This window comes from Podarcis bocagei, assembly GCF_964188305.1.
Source record: "Podarcis bocagei genome assembly, chromosome: 6".
NCBI lineage: Eukaryota > Metazoa > Chordata > Lepidosauria > Squamata > Lacertidae > Podarcis > Podarcis bocagei.
This window is the reverse complement of record NC_138130.1, coordinates 41,246,019-41,263,579: the sequence shown is the minus strand read 5'-3', so window position 1 is coordinate 41,263,579 and position 17,561 is coordinate 41,246,019. Positions and strand designations below refer to the sequence as shown.

Sequence of the window (17,561 nt, the reverse complement as noted above, 5' to 3'; positions counted from 1 at the left end):
AGAAGTTTCCAAATGATGTTTACCAAAATGCAAAAGTAACTTATAGGTAAGTCCTCTTGAGTTCAATAGGACTAAGTCCCAGGTAAGTGGGTTTAGAATTGCAACTATTTAACTATTTCATATTTCCAGCGGTGCTTACTGCAAGTAGCTATAGAAGTGCAGACTAAAGAACGATTTCAAATTTCCGTAGCACTTTCAAGGTATGCAAGGCTTTATAAATGGTACCTTCATAATAACCCTTTGAAAGTAGGACATTATTATTTCCATTTTGCAGGTGGGGAACTGAAGCTGAGAGACAGTGACTTCTGCAAGGCCATCCAAGTTCAGACTGAGCAGCAATTTGAAACAGAACCTCTCTCAAGGCCAAGGCCAACTCTCAAAGCTGCCATGGTTCTCAAATTATGAGATGGCACATCCATTCTTTTCCAGTATCATTCTCAACAGACTGAATGTAACATTCTAGAAAATGCCTAAGTAATCTATATATTGAAAGAATACTGTGCACAAGGCAAATCTTCCCATCTTCTTTTTATACATTGTGGTCCTCAGCAGAATCTTCACTTGCACAATAATTGCAGGATAGTTCTCCCCCCCCCCAAGACTTTATTGGCAGTGTTGAGCCAGTGCTATTTCACAGGTGATCAGTGGTTTACAATGTGTGTGCTCAGGAATGCACTTTCACACTGATTTCCTTTAATTTAGCATATGCTAGTACTTGCAGGTTTCCTGCTTTTCTGTCAATCTAGCTGTTCCTTTTATTTGCATTCCCATAACCATGAGAAAGGCAGGAAGTGGTACAAGATTACCAGTCCACCACCTGCAGCTCTCTCCATTGGCACACCAGGTATTATTGCATAACTCAAAATCAGGTAGCTGCAGTTGTTTTTTTAAATACAGTCTTCTACACCACATTGGTTGCAGTGCATCTTAAACAACACATGCCTTATTTCCTGCCACCCCATCCATAAACACCATCCACACCAAAGCTTAAAATAGAACAATACAGTGGTACACTGGGTTGCAGACGCTTCAGGTTACAGATTCCGCTAACTCGGAAGTAGTACCTTGGGTTAAGAGCTTTGCTTCAGGATGAGAACAGAAATTGTGCGGCGGCGGCGGCGGCGGGGGGAGGCCCCATTAGCTAAAGTGGTACCTCAGGTTAAGAACAGTTTCAGGTTAAGAACGGACCTCCAGAATGAATTAAGTTCTTAACCTGATGTACCACTGTAATACATTTGTGACTGTGCACTTATACAACTGTGACTAATGAGGTGCCTAATTGGCATCTACCTACCTACTTATCTCTAAGAAGCATTGGTGCTGGTGTTAGACCATGGTTTGCAAGAGCATCACATAGAACGAAATGTGGATCATGCACGCCTTGTTTGATTTCTTGGGCAGTGGAAAGGCCTGCATGATGAGCTTCATGTGTAACCCCAAGCATTTCAGGTGCCTGGTTTCACATTCCTTCCTCCATGGAAGGGATATGTGCCCCCTCCAGAAGAGGTTTGGAGGGTGGCAACATGAGATCGGGGCTCTTTAATGGTGGTTCCCCACTTGCAGAATGCTCTCCCCAGGGAAACTTGCCTTGTACCATCACTGCACAACTTTAGGGGCAACCGGTCTTTATTTTCCACCAGGCCTTTAGCTTTTGATTATCTGTGGCCTCTAAGTGGGTGGGATGTTTTAATTCTGCCTTTTAAAAATACGACAGTTGTTTAGATTTTTGCTTTATTTTGTTTTCTGCTAGTTTTAATGTAGATGTTTGCTTATTTATTATTCTGTGTCGCCTTTGGGTTGCTTTTGCAAGAAAATCAATTAATATTTTCAAATAGATAAATTAATAGTATTGCATGGAATCAGAATCTAGATATCAATTAGCTACAACCCCTATTGACTTGTATAACCATGACCAGCAAAATCAACTCACTCTTGGGGAATGAGCCACTAATTATTCTTGTGTTCTTAAAATGCTGCACATAAAGACAGTATGATAATGTGATTACCATTCCAAAGGCAAACATACTTTATAGGGGCACAATTAGTCATTGGCTCATAAAGAAAGTGGATGAGCATGTACACTGGAATTACATAGAGATTTCTGTAAAAGAAAAATAAATAGATGTGGAAATATTTTGAGCAATGGAATGCTACTAGGCTTGTTACCTTTTCCCTGTGGCCATGTTTTACTCTGTTTTGCCTAATGAGATCCTTTGCTTGTATTTCAGACCAAGCAGACCAACCTTATCCTGTTTACTGTTGAGGCAATATTCAATTCAGCATAATGATTTGAGATCTTGCGCGCGGTAACTCTGTCTGCTGGCAAGAGAAGAGCCCTCTCATGTTATGTAATTATGGCTTAGGGCTGCAGTAATGAAGAAGCTGTGCAGGCTGGAGCCTGTTTTCTGTTGTCTGGAGGCGTCGACAGCAAGCTTGTGGTTGTGGTCACATGGCGTTTGAAAGAGACTTGGCTCACCAGTCAAAACAGCAGGAAGGCTAGAGTATACTGTTCACTCCATTCCAAGTGGCTAGAACATCCTTGTTGGGCAAATACTCAGACAGGCGATATTAAGGAGGACTTAGGGATTTACAGTGTGACCAAAAAGGGTATTTCCTTCCTTTTTTCTCACCCAAGTGTGTTTTTATGTCTTGTACACAGTTGCCAAATATGTGTCAAGAGAGGCCTGTGCCTGGTTTCCTGTCTTCTTCTTATGTGGCCACCATATTGGGTTTCACGGAGCACCACAGCTCTTTCCAAAGAATTCCAAAGGGGGATTCTTCATGCTTAAACAAACAGTTCCTGGTAGGTAGACATCCTTTACATTTTTTGTTGGTGTGGCTATGTGTCCTATTTAAAGTTCTCTGTTTGAAAGGCTATCTGATCCAAACCCAGCTTAAAGTAAGGTTACCAGATTTTTCTCAATGAACCCAGGGACACTTCATTGAAATGAGTCGGAATGACAGGATTTTGTCAGGGGACTGATTTGTAAATCTGGGGACTGTCCCCGGGAAATGGGGATGTCTGGTAACCTTAGCTTAAAGATAAAGGATCCTAAGAAGGGAAAGCAAGAGGAGCCTTGAAGTTTCCCATCAACAGTTAGCAGCCTGAGCAGGCACACTGGTCACAGTCTTCAGCCTGGTCCATATAGGAAGTTAATATTGACTTTGTTGCTTCCTGGAGAGGAAAAACCAAGGTGGTGCTGCTGGGGCACTCCTAGCTTGGCCTCCAGGCTGTGGAGTCCCTCAGGGTTCTGTTCTGCCCCCATGGTCACCCAGCAGCTGCATGTGGAGGAGCAGGGAAGCGAACCTGGTTCACCAGATTACAAGTCCACCGCTCTTAACCACTACACCACGCTGGCTCTCAACATTAATCTCAGGTTTATAGGTTTGTTCCACCAGGAGGTGAAGGCCATTTTATTTTGGCAGGCTTTTAAGAACAGACTGCTTTTAAGGAAAGGTTCCTTAATAGTGTGCTATACTGTGGTTGTTCTTTTCGTGTGTGTGTGTGTGTGTGTTTTGCCTTTCTAGCTGCACTTTAATAGATACCCTTTTGCATTGTTTTAATTCCATCATTAGCTTAATCACTTTTTAGTCATACATTTTTTTCTTTTTAGTTGTGTGCATTTTATTTGTATTTGTGAGCCAGTTCTGGGGGGAGAGATGATATATAATGAATAAATGGGCATTATATCAGGCTGCACAGCTGTACTAATTTTTCAGCCTGAAATGGGCTGAAGGACTTATTTCCACACACTGTCACCCAAATCCATCTGCCCATGCTTCCCTGTGTTCAGTGTAATGGATGCAGATAGAGATTGATATGTAACTAAATTGTCTAATATGCCATTTGCAGCTCCTAGTATCCAACCCAAACATCCCAGACAGCACTTTTTTCTGGTTAGACTTTGTCTTTGAAGAAACCATGCCATGACCAGATTTTAGGCAAGACATGTTATCTGGTGCCTTGTGAGCTATGCTTCAGTGCTCATCCGTCTGCCTTGGCCATGGCAAAGCCAAGGAGGACTATTTATATACAAACAATAAGAAAATTCAGTTTTGTTACATTCAAGTGATACTAGCATATACCTATGCTAAACATGATGAGCTCTGTTTTAGGTTTTGGCAATAAAGTGAAGTATGATATTATAAATATACTGCCTCATCTATGTTTAAATAATAGCTACAAGAGAGAATAATTTTCATTTCCCCTCTGTTTTCACACTAGGCCTGAGGATATCTATTTCTTTCAGCAAGCTATCATCTCTCCCCACCCCCTGAAGTTATTTCCCCCCTAAGCCTGATAAAATGCCATTCTTTCACCTGTAGGCTACTTATTCCAATTACAAGACTACTGAACAAGTCAGCACCAGCCATGTCCTATCCTGTTCTGTTCAGATGAACTCAAATATTGCCTACATTGCCTGCGTCTTAAATCCCAATTGTCTCACAATGACAGTTTCCCACCAAGAGTTCCTTTTAAAATTTGAGATGCCCAAAATTGTATCCTGCTGTTTCCTTGGAAACCAGCTGCTGGAAGTCAGATAAGTGGAACGAGATGCTTCCAAAGGTTTGCAACGCTGAAAAGGGAGGGACAGGATAAAGAAATAAAATTGAGGTTATGCAAAGGAAGCCATGGCTGGCTTCTACATATGTTTGAGTCTACATTCAGTATTCACTGCAAATGGTGGCTGTCAGAGCTGCTTCCAGGTCCCAGCTCACAGAGGACCACGCTAGCCGGTATTACTGTACAAAAGTCTTTATTGAGTTACAAGTTCCATTTTCAAGCCGCAGCGTGCAGCTCTACGTCTTAGAAGCTAGACCGGCGAAGCTCCGTCTGAGTCTCCGCCTCCTGTACACCAACTTAATACTCTAGCCTTACTCCACCTCTTCCGTCTTTCCCTCCTCCTCTGGGTCCCTCTACCCCCCGTGGTCTCTTCCTTCCTGGACTCTTCTGATGCCGACCCCCCGGACTCTGCTCCCTCTTTGCGGCGGGCTTTAGGACCTGGCTCCCTATCCGGACTGCTTACTGTGCCGCCTTCCTGTGCATTTGAACTTGGCGCGCGCGCGCAGCCTTCGACCTTCCTCTTGACTGTTTCCTCGCTCCCCGATGGAGGTGTGGCCAATCCTAACTCCTGCCTTCCCGCTTGCGGCGAGCCGCCAGCTCCCGATGCCTGCAACCCCTCCCCCCTACTGGTGGGGAAGCTGGTCCCGATTTCCAACTGCTGCTCTCTGAGTCTCCTCTGGTCCCTTCTTCCTGGTGTGTCCCCCTAGGCGCCCCCCTTGTTCTGACCACTGGCGCCCCTTTCTGTGAATCTTCCGATTCACTGGAAAGACTCGGAGATCTCGGGCCGCTGTCATCGCTCATATTTCCTTCGGATTCCTCCCCCTCGCTCTCTGTTTCCTCCCTTTCCTGTGCCTCTGCTCCTGAACCCCTGACATCGGCTCTTATACAAATTTCTCAAATGTTTGTGTGCTTTAAAAAAACTGATTTAGTCCATATATACATGCATGAAATGGAATCTGATGGAACACTGAAGAACAGTATGGAAACATATAGGAGAGAAGAGCTGCTTGAATAATTCATAACTCAAAGGAGCTCAGGATGGCAGTCTTAAAGCTATGGGTTTCCCAGTAGTAATGTATGGAAGTGAGAGCTGGACCATAAAGAAGGCTGATCGCCAAAGAATTGATGCTTTTGAATTACGGTGCTGGAGGAGACTCTTGAGAGTCCCATGGACTGCAAGAAGATCAAACCTATCCATTCTGAAGGAAATCAGCCCTGAGTGCTCACTGGAAGGACAGATCCTGAAGCTGAGGCTCCGATACTTTGGCCACCTCATGAGAAGAGAAGATTCCCTGGAAAAGACCCTGATGTTGGGAAAGATGGAGGGCACAAGGAGAAGGGGACGACAGAGGACGAGATGGTTGGATGGTGTTCTCAAAGCTACCAGCATGAGTTTGGCCAAACTGCGGGAGGCAGTGGAAGACAGGAGTGCCTGGCGTGCTCTGGTCCATGGGGTCACAAAGAGTCGGACACGACTAAACAACAACCCTGTCCTATTTTATTCTCATAAGGCTCAGTGGGGATTTGAGTCTAGGCCCCCACACCCAACGGACAACCCTCTAATCATTACATCATATTGGCTACAGGTGCATGCACTGAGAAATGCAATGTTGTTTTGTAAAATAGCAACAAATGGCTACCTGTATATGTTTTTTCTCATCATGAATGTGGGATTGTGGTGGGGATAGAGATGGCATGTGAAGAAAGCATGCCTAGTGCAGGACTCTGTCCTCCTGGCTTTTAGGTGCTTTGGAGAATCAGAGGAAAGGGGAATCAATGGAAGGGAGGGCATACGACTGGTGGGACATGGAGAGACTTTTTGCTACTGCTTATATTATACGGACTGCAATATTTCTTTCAGCTGTATATCACTCTAATGCATACAACTTTTCACCTTCAAATAAATATAAACAGTAGCCGCTTATTAATACAGGATTAATGCTGTTCAGCATGTTTTCATTATTCGTGACTGAATATCTACAGGTGATTTTTGAATGATTGCCAGAACAGCAGCTTATGCAGCACAGTTCAGGAATTGTTGAGAATAAAAAAAATTTAAAAAGATTTTAATGGCATCGCACCAGTGTTTATATTTCAGGCTGACACATGCAATATGCTCTCCTTCAGCACATGCAAGTTTAGTGGTAGCTAAAATTGCTTCCTTGTCATAGCAAGCTAACCATTTTAAGATCCCCTACACTGTTGCCACATTTTTTCCTGGAAACGATTTTAGAACGGAGGACTATTCCTTTGCAGAAATTGCCAGCTTTAATACTGACCCAAACGGAGGCAAAAAAAATGAAGTGGTAGATAGATTATTTTTTTAAAAATACCTGCCAGTATAAAACTGGCATAAAGAGCAAATTGACTTAGAACCCCTTTATAGGGTTACTGTTGTTTTTAATTACAGGTAGGATGTCTTTGTTTTCCACATGGGGGACTTCCAAAAGTGGAATCCCTCACCTGAAGTGGTACATATTCAGAGGAAACTGAAACTGATGTGACATTGAACGCCTGAGTGCATTATCAGCTGGAAATTAAAATAAGGCTGCAAACCTACGTATGCTTGCTGGAAAGTAAACTCCATCAAATCAAAAGGACTTTACTTCAGAGAAAATAGCCTAAGGATGAAGCATTGATGTGAAATATACTGTTATTTCTATTTCAGAAATCTAGCATGGGGCAAAGCTCCCCACCACCAAAACACACTTTAACCCTCATAAAAATGAGCCTCTTCTGCTGTGTCTGTGACCCTCCATTTATTTTCAGGGACATATATTCCCATGGAGAAAATGTTAGACAGTCTGATCGTGGAAATTGCTGCTGGTGGGAAAGATGTAGCTGTATCCACAGATGGACCATTCACAGGTTTGGTTCTCCATATGGAGTGCATCCCCGGGAATTTCAAGGATACGGTGGTACCTTGGTTTAAGAACACCTTAGTTTATGAACAACTTGGATTAAGAACGCTGCAAACCTAGAAGTAGGTGTTTTGGTTTGTGAACTTTGCCATGGAATGAGAACATGTCCCACTTCCTGTTGAGTGTGTTCCATTTCTAAATTGAGTCCCCCGCTGCTATGGGAAAGCACGCCTTGGTTTAAGAACATTTTGGTTTAAGAACAGACTTAAGGAACAGATTAAGTTTGTAAACCAAGGTACCACTGTTTGGAGCCATCCCTAAATTTTTAATATAAATGACATTCAAAATAGTAAACTTTTAATAGTTCATTACAGTCTATATTTTAAAAATGCAAATATCAACAAGAGTTCCTTTTTCTAGACAGATTAGCAGCGGGGAGGCGGGGGGGCGGGCAGAGAGAGCATGCAACATGGTCAAATTGTCCTGTTTGTATTCTGTATGATAGCACAGTATAGTTATTGTCAGGGAACTGCCATCAGAGGGAAGAGGAGAGGTAAGACGCTCCAGTGATGCAGGGGAGGGAACTAGCAAGGAGAGAGAGAGAGCTTCCTCGGGGGAAGGTATTCCAGGGGACACCAGGGAGAAAGGGGAAGCTGAGAGTACGGCAGAGGGGAGGCTCCGAGACTCTTCCAGTGAAATCAGCGGAGAGAGCACAGGACCTCCGCTTGGCACGCCCACGCTGCGCAGAAGGCTTCCACGCAGAGAATCGAGGAGGAGACTTGGAGTCAAGCAACTTTTATGTTGGAAGAAATTTAGGTCACGCCCACTGACGGATTCTGCCAGTGACTAAGACAGTCGCGTTTCAAGGGCTGTCAAACCAGGGAAAGTTTTAGCTATACGACTAGCTTGGAGCAGTTTGCAGTTCACGCACAAGCAACCCCAATTCGCATTACAGTTATCAAAACTGAGATTTTCTATATGTGTCACTAGTAAGTATTTCAGTATGCAGATAAGTTGGGACCAGTGAGTCATGATCAGTATATTTCTTTATAGAAGTCCCTCATTCTCCCAAATGCCTGAGAGTCTCTAATTTCCTTTAATTTATATTTGTCAAAACATAAGCTTTTATATTAATTTTCCAATTTTACAGGTAGCATAGCAAAATTGAAAATAAATTTCGCTTTGAGTGGTAAATATACTAAAAGCTGCAAGAGCAATATGGAATACATTAAAGCTTTAAGTAAAAACAGGAGAGAACTTGACATTGTGCACTTAACAAGTCTGCCTGTAATTAAACATATTCAGTAGCTTGAATACTTTATGGTTAATATTTGCCTAGATTCATTGGTAGTAATAGTGAAATGTTATGGACTATGAGCCACTTAAAATTTTATGCCTTTCCTGCTCATGAAAGCACTTCCCAATAGGAACAAGCATGAAAACCATGCATAGAAAGTCATATGAATGTATACATATTATGCTACAAGTCTGTGGACAGACACTTAAATGAACGTAGAGCTTAGTGAATATTACAGGACTCACTTTTTGAATAACTGGACACCCTCAACACTTGTATGAATAATTGCAGTTAAATGGGAACAGATACAGCATACTGAGGACAGAAATCTTTGAAAAGGCCCTTTGAATTCTATATTTTCAGTTTTGAAAATTGAAAATTGACTCTGAAACCAAAGAGAAGCCAATCCATTAGGTTTAGATACAATTTAGCCTTATCTCACCATAGTATAGTCCTCTGAAGCCTAATGGAAGAGACAAATTCTGAGAGGAATTAACAGCCTGCAAAACCATCTAGCAAAAGCTGCTTCACTATCTGGGATGCTTTACGATACACTTTAGATCAGCTTCTCAGCATTATACAGTTCTACTAGTATAAACCTAGAATAATTCCACACATTTAAACAGATTTGCAGCCTGATCTTATGAGCTGCTACACCAGCCAATAATGCCCGATTCGTACAACACCCTAATTCCTGCAGAAGGTGGAACAGCAAACATGGGATTCCCAACCTGATATGCAAACAGAGATGGGTGGTTGACATGAATTCAAGTCAGAGTACAACATAAGAAATAAAGGAAGCAATAAAATACAATTTAAAAAACCACAAAAGGAATGTTTAATGCCGAAATGCTATGAACCACCTGATGAAGCTTGCAGAACCACAGTTTGCGAACGCCTGCCCTAAGCCATCTAGGATGGTGGCCATCACCATTACCTTGTAGTAGAGAATCCCATCATTTAACTATGAACTGCATAAAGAAGTCCCTCCTTTTGTCAGCCCAGAATCTCCCTCTGTCCAGCTTCACTAGATGACCCCAGATTCTCGCAGTATGAGAGAGGATGTAAAACCATCTCCTACCCTCTTTTGTGCATACCATGTGAATCTGGTTACCAAAACACTTGATGTTTGTTTGTTGAAAAAAAATCAGCCTAGCTAATAAGTGTTTAAAGGTAAAGGTAAAGGGACCCCTGACCATTAGGTCCAGTCGTGACTGACTCTGGGGTTGCGGCGCTCATCTCACATTATTGGCCAAGGGAGCCGGCGTACAGCTTCCGGGTCATGTGGCCAGCATGACTAAGCCGCTTCTGGCGAACCAGAGCAGTGCACGGAAACGCTGTTTACCTTCCCGTCAGAGCGGTACCTATTTATCTACTTGCACTTTGACGTGCTTTCAAACTGCTAGGTTGGCAGGAGCAGGGACTGAGCAACGGGAGCTCACCCCGTCACGGGGATTCAAACCGCCAACCTTCTGATCAGCAGGTCCTAGGCTCTGTGGTTTAACCCGCAGCGCCACCCGGGTCCCTATAATAAGTGTGTGATATGGCACATATATAGCACTCAAATCCAGGAGGTTATAAATAACATCATTAAAACAAACTGCATTGTCATTCCACAACCCATTCAAAAGCCACATGTGAAGCACACCAAAACTTAATTTATACAGCTTTGGTCACATGCAAGGTTTTTGGGGTGAGATGAAATCATCTGCTACATGGCTATTGCTACTGAAACCACTTATCTTTAATATCTTACATTGCATAATTAATATATTTTGAAGATGGCAAGGTTAACTCAGTTAACTCTCCGGAGAGAGGGCTATTATGGCGTAACAGCCTCTAATTTTTCTTTAACAAAGTGTTCAACCTTCTCTCATAGCACAGAAAATAAATTTCATAAAGGTGGGTGCCAATACATTAAGGAGCAATTAGGACCATTTATGAAAGCTGCCAAAGACTGCAGGACAAGTCAAAGAAAGGAGTCTTCGTGCTGCTAATGCTTTCTTTTTGTAAAAACAGCAAGATGGAAACAACTGCAGGGCAGGTATAAAAGTCAAAGGAAGTCCAGGCGCACCTGCAGATGTTTTCCGCCATAGATTAAACATCCCCTTGAACAAATAACAGAAAACAACAACTGTATGGTACAGTTCACACATATTTTACAAACAGGAGGGAATAAGTCAGGAAAATGGCAATGCAAGAAAATATATGCATGGATAAAGATACAGAGGAGAGGGTGTGTGAGAGAAAAGAGACAGTGAGAGAAAGAGCTCTTGGTTTCTGCTTCTTAAAATGGCTGAAGACAGGTTTGGAGTTCTGTGTGTGACTGTTGACATGAGAGCTGTCAGAAGCAAGGCAAGTAGGGGAGGGGAAGAAAACAGATGGATGACCTAGTTCCTCAAACATGGACCAGACAACTGCAAAGAGAAAAAGTTTAACTCTCGATCTGAATCCCACAAACAGGACTTTTGGAACTAAAAACAACCCTGGCAGGACCCCTCACCAAATTAAGCCCTGGTAGGACTCCTCACCCCCTTAAAGAAGCAAAGGACCATGTCAGCATGGGAAAGAGAGGGATCAAGATGTAGCTAGAACTGGAGGGCAGAGGTCATCAGGCTTCAAAAACAGATTCCAGACACTCCGGAGAAGATTTGGAGTTGCAAAAGGGAGAGAAGACAGAGAAGTCCCATTGCATTTGCTTGCTGAGCATTATATATTATCACATTAGACTAATATTCTCAAAAGCCATTGAGGTTCCCACAGTGGCGTAGCGTGGGGGGTGCAGGGGGGCCGGCCGCACCGGGCGCAACATCTGGGGGGGGCGCTCGCACTCGCAGCTCTCTGCCCCTAGGGCAGAGGGGGCGCAAATTACTTGCCTTGCCCCGGGTGCTGACAACCCACGCTACGCCACTGGGTTCCCATTCCAAATTTAAGGTTGTGCACAGTGTGTATACTCAAAAAATAAATATCCCTATCCTCAGGAACATTACCATATATTACATGACGTACTTCAACAGTCAGGTATATAAAATGAACTATTAATGCTCATCATGATACAACAATTAATCTACAAAACCCCCAGGAGGTGTTATACAGTCTGTCCAAGATCAGCATCTGGCAACCTACAAATAAATACCAAAAATTTAAATAAGCACTCCAATATCTTGATAAATAGATTCAGCAATCTGATGCTTGCCTGATATAAACTGCTGTTTCTTTTCATACCCCAGTCAGATCTGGAGGACAAAATTTATATTCATTTAAGAGAGACTAGAAAATCTAGTTAAACTGATACAGGAGTAAAAGACATGGAGACTATGCTCAGCACATCAGATCTGCCCCCTCTTTCAGCAAAAGGCATCCATCTACACTGAAGAATTACTTTTAAAACTGTTTGCTTTCAGCAAGGACTCCACAATAACCCCTGTGTGATGCGGAAGGTTCTGGGGAATATTTCTGGGTTATAAACTCAATTCAAATAGGAGGGGCTGGTTAGGCTACATTGTACCAAATCCAAATGCAGTCATACTGCTGTGCATTTCAGGGAAATACTTTGATGAACCCTAGATGGGTCGCCAAAGGAATCCCACATTTCCTCAGAACACAGTTTGGACACCACTTTTGTGCCATCATGGCAGAAAGCACAGTCTACCAGAGTTTTGAAGTTGCTTCTCTATTTGGAAATGGAATGTGGATAGATAGATCTCTGATTTCTACCAAGGCAGCTAATATAGGATACAAAGCCAATAGTTATTCATTTTTGAAATCACCAAGAAAAACAAGCTAAAAATATCACCATTGCTGACCTGTTGAGGAAAGGAGAGGGGAATTAAGATATTTTTAAATTGTTGCTTTCATAAACAGGAATGGTAGGAGAGCTGTGGACCCTTTATCAACACAAAATTAGATTCATAAGACACTATCCAACCAAATTAAGCACTGAAGTACCACTGTTTTTAATGGGAGAGTTGAGCACACCCTTAACTCTCTTGCACTGAAATCAATTTGGTTTATAAGCGCTTACTTTTAGCTAGATTGTGTCCAGTGTCACACAATAAAGATTTACGGTATAATTTGGGTGGTGCAGTTTCATTATTTTGCACACAAACACGTCAGCTGTGGGACTGGCCACCGAGCCGCGTTCTCAAGAGAAACCTAAAAGACACTTACATAGAAGGCCTCTTCTTTATAAGGTCAAACAAAAGATGGGTTTGGGATTGCAGTACTTTTGGTTGCTTGCCAAAGTGAAATTTAAACTTAGATAGCAATAAAGGAGCTTTATTTTAAATCCAGCTAATCCTGAAATGGTGATTGGTACATGACACAGAAGTAAGCTGCATAAGCTTAAGAGTTTGACTAGAAAGAATGCATAGCTATTGTTCATATTAGGGGTCATAAGAGAACTACTTTCTCATTGCCAGTCCTTGAAAGCGACTTTCTCCCAGAGTAATGGAAAGATATGAATAAATTCCAAGGCATAGTATATCTTTTATGAAATGGCGGTATAAAAATATTTTTATAGATAAGTAAAAAGTATTTGATTCTTTCTACTCTTGCTGCAACATGAACCTGTAGACTTTTCAACACCTGGGAGAGGAGGATGGATGCAACACAGCATCAAGAACGGACAAAAAAAATTGGTTGCCCAGACTTCTGCTCAACATGGAACACTTTGAGTAGTGTTTCTCTATTTATATGTAATGTTTCTGAAAAATGAACATTACATAGGTTTGTTCAGAATTGATGTTTTGGGTGTACTGGACCCCACAGTGTCTTTATGAGATAGATGGAATTGGCTAGTTGTGATGTAATGCTTGTGATGTACTGCTGACAGGGCCTCTTGGAGGCATATGATGTTATGTAGTGTCTTCTTTTTAGTCAGAAAATGTTGTTCATGTTAAGTTTGTTTTGGAAAATCCTTCCGATGTTCACACACTTTAAAATTATATTCCTGCGATGCTATTCAATGGACAACCAAAGTAGTTCCTGCAAGACCTTGTGGCTGCAGCGAGACTTAAGATCTTGATGCACTTTCTATATTTGAACATGTAATTTATCACTGTCAATCTCATTTGGCTTTCTATTTGGACACAGGGACTGCTTGTACTAATAATGCACATAGGTTTAAATTAAGACAGATGGGTTATTATTGTTTATGTGAGCTGACATTTCTTTTTTCTATCTGTTATAGTTGCAATAAAAACAATTCTTTTTTGTTTTTTTAAATAAAATAGTAGCATGAGATGACGAAGCCATCTGCTTGTTTTCGTTTCGATTCAGGGCTCTGGTGTTTTGATTGCATTAAGTTGTGTGTGTTTTGGGTTCATTTAACTTCTTTATAAGCTGTTCTGGAAGTTTTATTTATTTATTTAGGAGGCAATCCTAAATTCCCTAGAAGGGTGACTGAGAGATTGTAGGATGTTATGGAGCTTTCTTTCTCTTTGTAGATAGAGAAAGAAGCCCAAAGTCTCCTGTTGCAGAAGTGAAAAGGTCTGCCATCATTCCTCCTCTGCCACTGTTGCCCTGTTGGTGGTAGGGACTGGAAAGGGGAATGTCCGGGTCAGGTCAGTCTTTAGCTGGCACAACCCTTCCTGTCAATGGGATGAAAATTAAGAAACAACTGTATTTGGCAGGGAGAGGAGGAACAACCTGTTCCCTCCCCAGTTGGCAGAAGCTAGCAGACCTCAGGAACTGGTGGCTTTCCATCAAGAACACAAGTACCCTGATAATCCATAGGATCTTGCCTGACCAAAACAAGAAGATGTAATTTTCACAGAGATTCAAATACTCTACAAATTTGAGGAGTTATGGTTCATAAGTGTAATAAAACAGTACCAGACTTAGGAAAAATTGTCCACCAATATATTCCTTTGGGTAAGCATAGTGCAATATCCCATCATTTGTGATACGAAAGGTCTACCCTGAATGGGCTTCAGAACTTCCATGCCTTTGGCACAAGCATATAGGTGACTCAAGGTGTGTCCACACTAAGGCATTAATGCAAATGTGGGTCAATTTTTCCATGTGCAAATCTGTGCACCTTTTCCCACACATGAATGCTTTCAGTTTTATGTCTCAAAATCCATCTCATTTCCCCCCGTCCTCATTAGTAGGTGGGGTTTGACAGGATGAATTCCTGCTGTGTGTTGTCCCCTCCCCTAAATTGTTACTTGCCCACCCACCATAAGTCCCAGAAACCCAAGGTTCCTTTTGGGCATGCAGGCAAGTATTTGTTTATGTGCCTGTACCTTTTAATTTTCATTTAAAGAAAAAATAAACACAAGTTTTCTGATATAGCAGATAGCCACAAAAGAGCAGTCAACAAGCAATTCTTCAAAGTGTTCATCTCTGCCAAGTGATGAAACTTGAGATCCCTTATAGGACTGCATGCAAGTATTTGTTTACCTGTATATGCACTTCTTAATTTTTGGAAATACAAGTTTTCCGATAAACCAGATTTGCACATAAGTGCACTAAAAAAGAAGAAGGGTGCGTTACTCCAAATAGAGGACAGATTTGGAATTACCGTACTCAGCTATTCCAACAAAGTTCAGACCTACACTACAAACCTAACCATTCTTGAAAGTAATATTCAGCATGCCACAAGCAATGTGGGCACATGTTAAAAATGTATCTTACGAAATAGTCCTTACTCCAAGACCACCCAGTGAGTGGAGGGTGGTGGGATTTAAACCCCAGACTCTAAGTTCCAATACAATATTTTATCCACTGAACCTCATTGGGTGTTTTACTTGCAACTGAGGTGGTCAGTACCCAGGATGCATTTTTCCTTTCCACACAACTGTGTGTGGATTATGGGTATCTTGGACTTCTTATCACCTAATGTCCTGATTTTACTGGGCTTGCACTTCTGAGAGTTACTATAAAACCTATTATTTATGTCAGACCCCAATGATCTCTAAATGTTTTTAAGGATAAGGTTTCCAAAGAGTTCTCTCTTCATTGTGGTTTATAGCACAGCTGTTTTTAATTTAACTGGGGTTGGGGGGGGTGTGCATGTGTGCGCGCGCACACAGAATTCCATTTGGAATCAGCACTTCATAATAAATAAGGAAGAGTTTGATCAAATGAACGGTATCTCCTGTGTATTATTCTAATTTTATTCTTTAGCAACAAAAAACCGTTGGAGAAAGGGGGTTCTATGTTTTGATGAAGCCAAAGGTGGCCAACACAGGCCTGGCTTGCAAAGGTATATAATATGTCCCTTTCATGTATTTTCAGCCTCCCCAGCCCTTTTATTTAATATAAATGAGATAACATAACTTTCTTACATATACAAAAACAAAAGCAAGCACTCTGAAAATTCACATGTCATTTAAAAAACATAAAAAGTAAGGCTCTCCTGATTTTGTTTATGGGAGATATAAGACAACAAATGCTCAGTATTCCATCTAGTTGCATAGTAAAAAAGGAAGTCCTGCCTACATTTTCCAGTGTTCCTGCCAGTTAAGCATAAAGGTTTTGGAATGAAGGATATGTGACATTTCTGTTTTTCAGCTGTTTGATATAACCCCTGGAGGCACACTCCATTGTCTCTTGAGGCAGATGGATGTCAACAAGAAATTGCTTTGTTTTATTAAGGTACATGAACGTAAAGGGACCCCTGACCGTTAGGTCCTGTCGCGAACGACTCTGGGGTTGCGGCGCTCATCTCGCTTTACAGGCTGAGGGAGCTGGCGTGCAGCTTTCGGGTCATGTGGCCAGCATGACTAAGCAGCTTCTGGTGAACCAGAGCAGCACACGGAAATGTTGTTATTAAGGTACATAGTGTTTAACAATTGGTGTTCAATACAGTCATACCTCATGTTACGTTTGCTTCAGGTTGAGCATTTGCAGGTTGCGTCCCACAGCGACCTGGAAGTACCGGAAAGGGTTACTTCCGGGTTTCGCCGCTCTTCGCCCCTTGCGCAGATGCACAAAATGACGTCACATGCATGCGCAGAAGCGGCGAATCATGGCACAGGCAGATGCAGGTTGCATTCTGTTCATGTTGCAAATGGGCCTCCAGAACAGATCCCGTTCGCAACCAGAGGTACCACTGTACTGATTTTATTTCATCATTTTCAAGAGTTTGAAAGCCTTTGGGAAAGTGGCAGAAGGGCTCTTGTACCCCACATCGGAGCATCAGGACTCCCTCCCTAAGCTGGACAGAAGCTTCCTGGGCTTTGGAAAGGAGGCGCCAGGCTTTAATGCTCTAATTTACCGGGAACATTTAGGTGACTAGCCTAGTTCCCCTAGTCCACTGACCGCACGCCACTGCTTATTTTTGCTTATTGTTTCGCTGGTTGTTCAAAAGCGAGACAGAGGTTGTAGCTTTCTTTCCTTTATGCAAAACATCAAGGAAAACACTTGCCATGGCCAAACTACAAATGGACTACTTTTTAGTGGGAGTCCATCACACTTTTTGGGCCCTTCTGAAAAGCGGGCATCACCAGATTAGTTTGGGAAAGGGTGGGTTTTTTTCAGCTGGCAGGCATATTTTCTATTTATTAGCTATACAGAAGCTTTTAGCGACAAGATGCATGACTGTTCTGTAAGAGCAAGCCACAAAGATACCATTTTGCTCATTAGAAAGGAAGTATTTAGGTATAAGCTTCAGATGTGGGGGCAGTGGGGGATAAAGTCCCTCCTCTAGTGCTGTAAGGGTACTATTACCCCAAATGAAAACTAAGCAATTGTAAAAGGATTGGGAAGCAATTAAGTACAGTGGATATTGCAATTTTCCTGTCTCAGAAAAGGCCCAGCTGGGAGGCAATAAATCTGGTTTCAAATGAAATGCACAAACCGCGCATTCTGGAGAAATCGTGGAGTAGTCCCA

General features: G+C 42.2%; 1 long non-coding RNA gene across 1 annotated transcript; it reads left to right on the top strand.

The window, feature by feature from the left end:
- The first annotated feature begins 33 nt into the window (after nt 1-33).
- On the top strand, nt 34-4,691 carry LOC308589769. Its single transcript, XR_014009477.1, has 3 exons — nt 34-451; nt 2,660-2,803; nt 4,226-4,691. It is a non-coding gene; the product is annotated as an uncharacterized lncRNA (long non-coding RNA).
- The last annotated feature ends 12,870 nt before the right edge of the window (nt 4,692-17,561 follow it).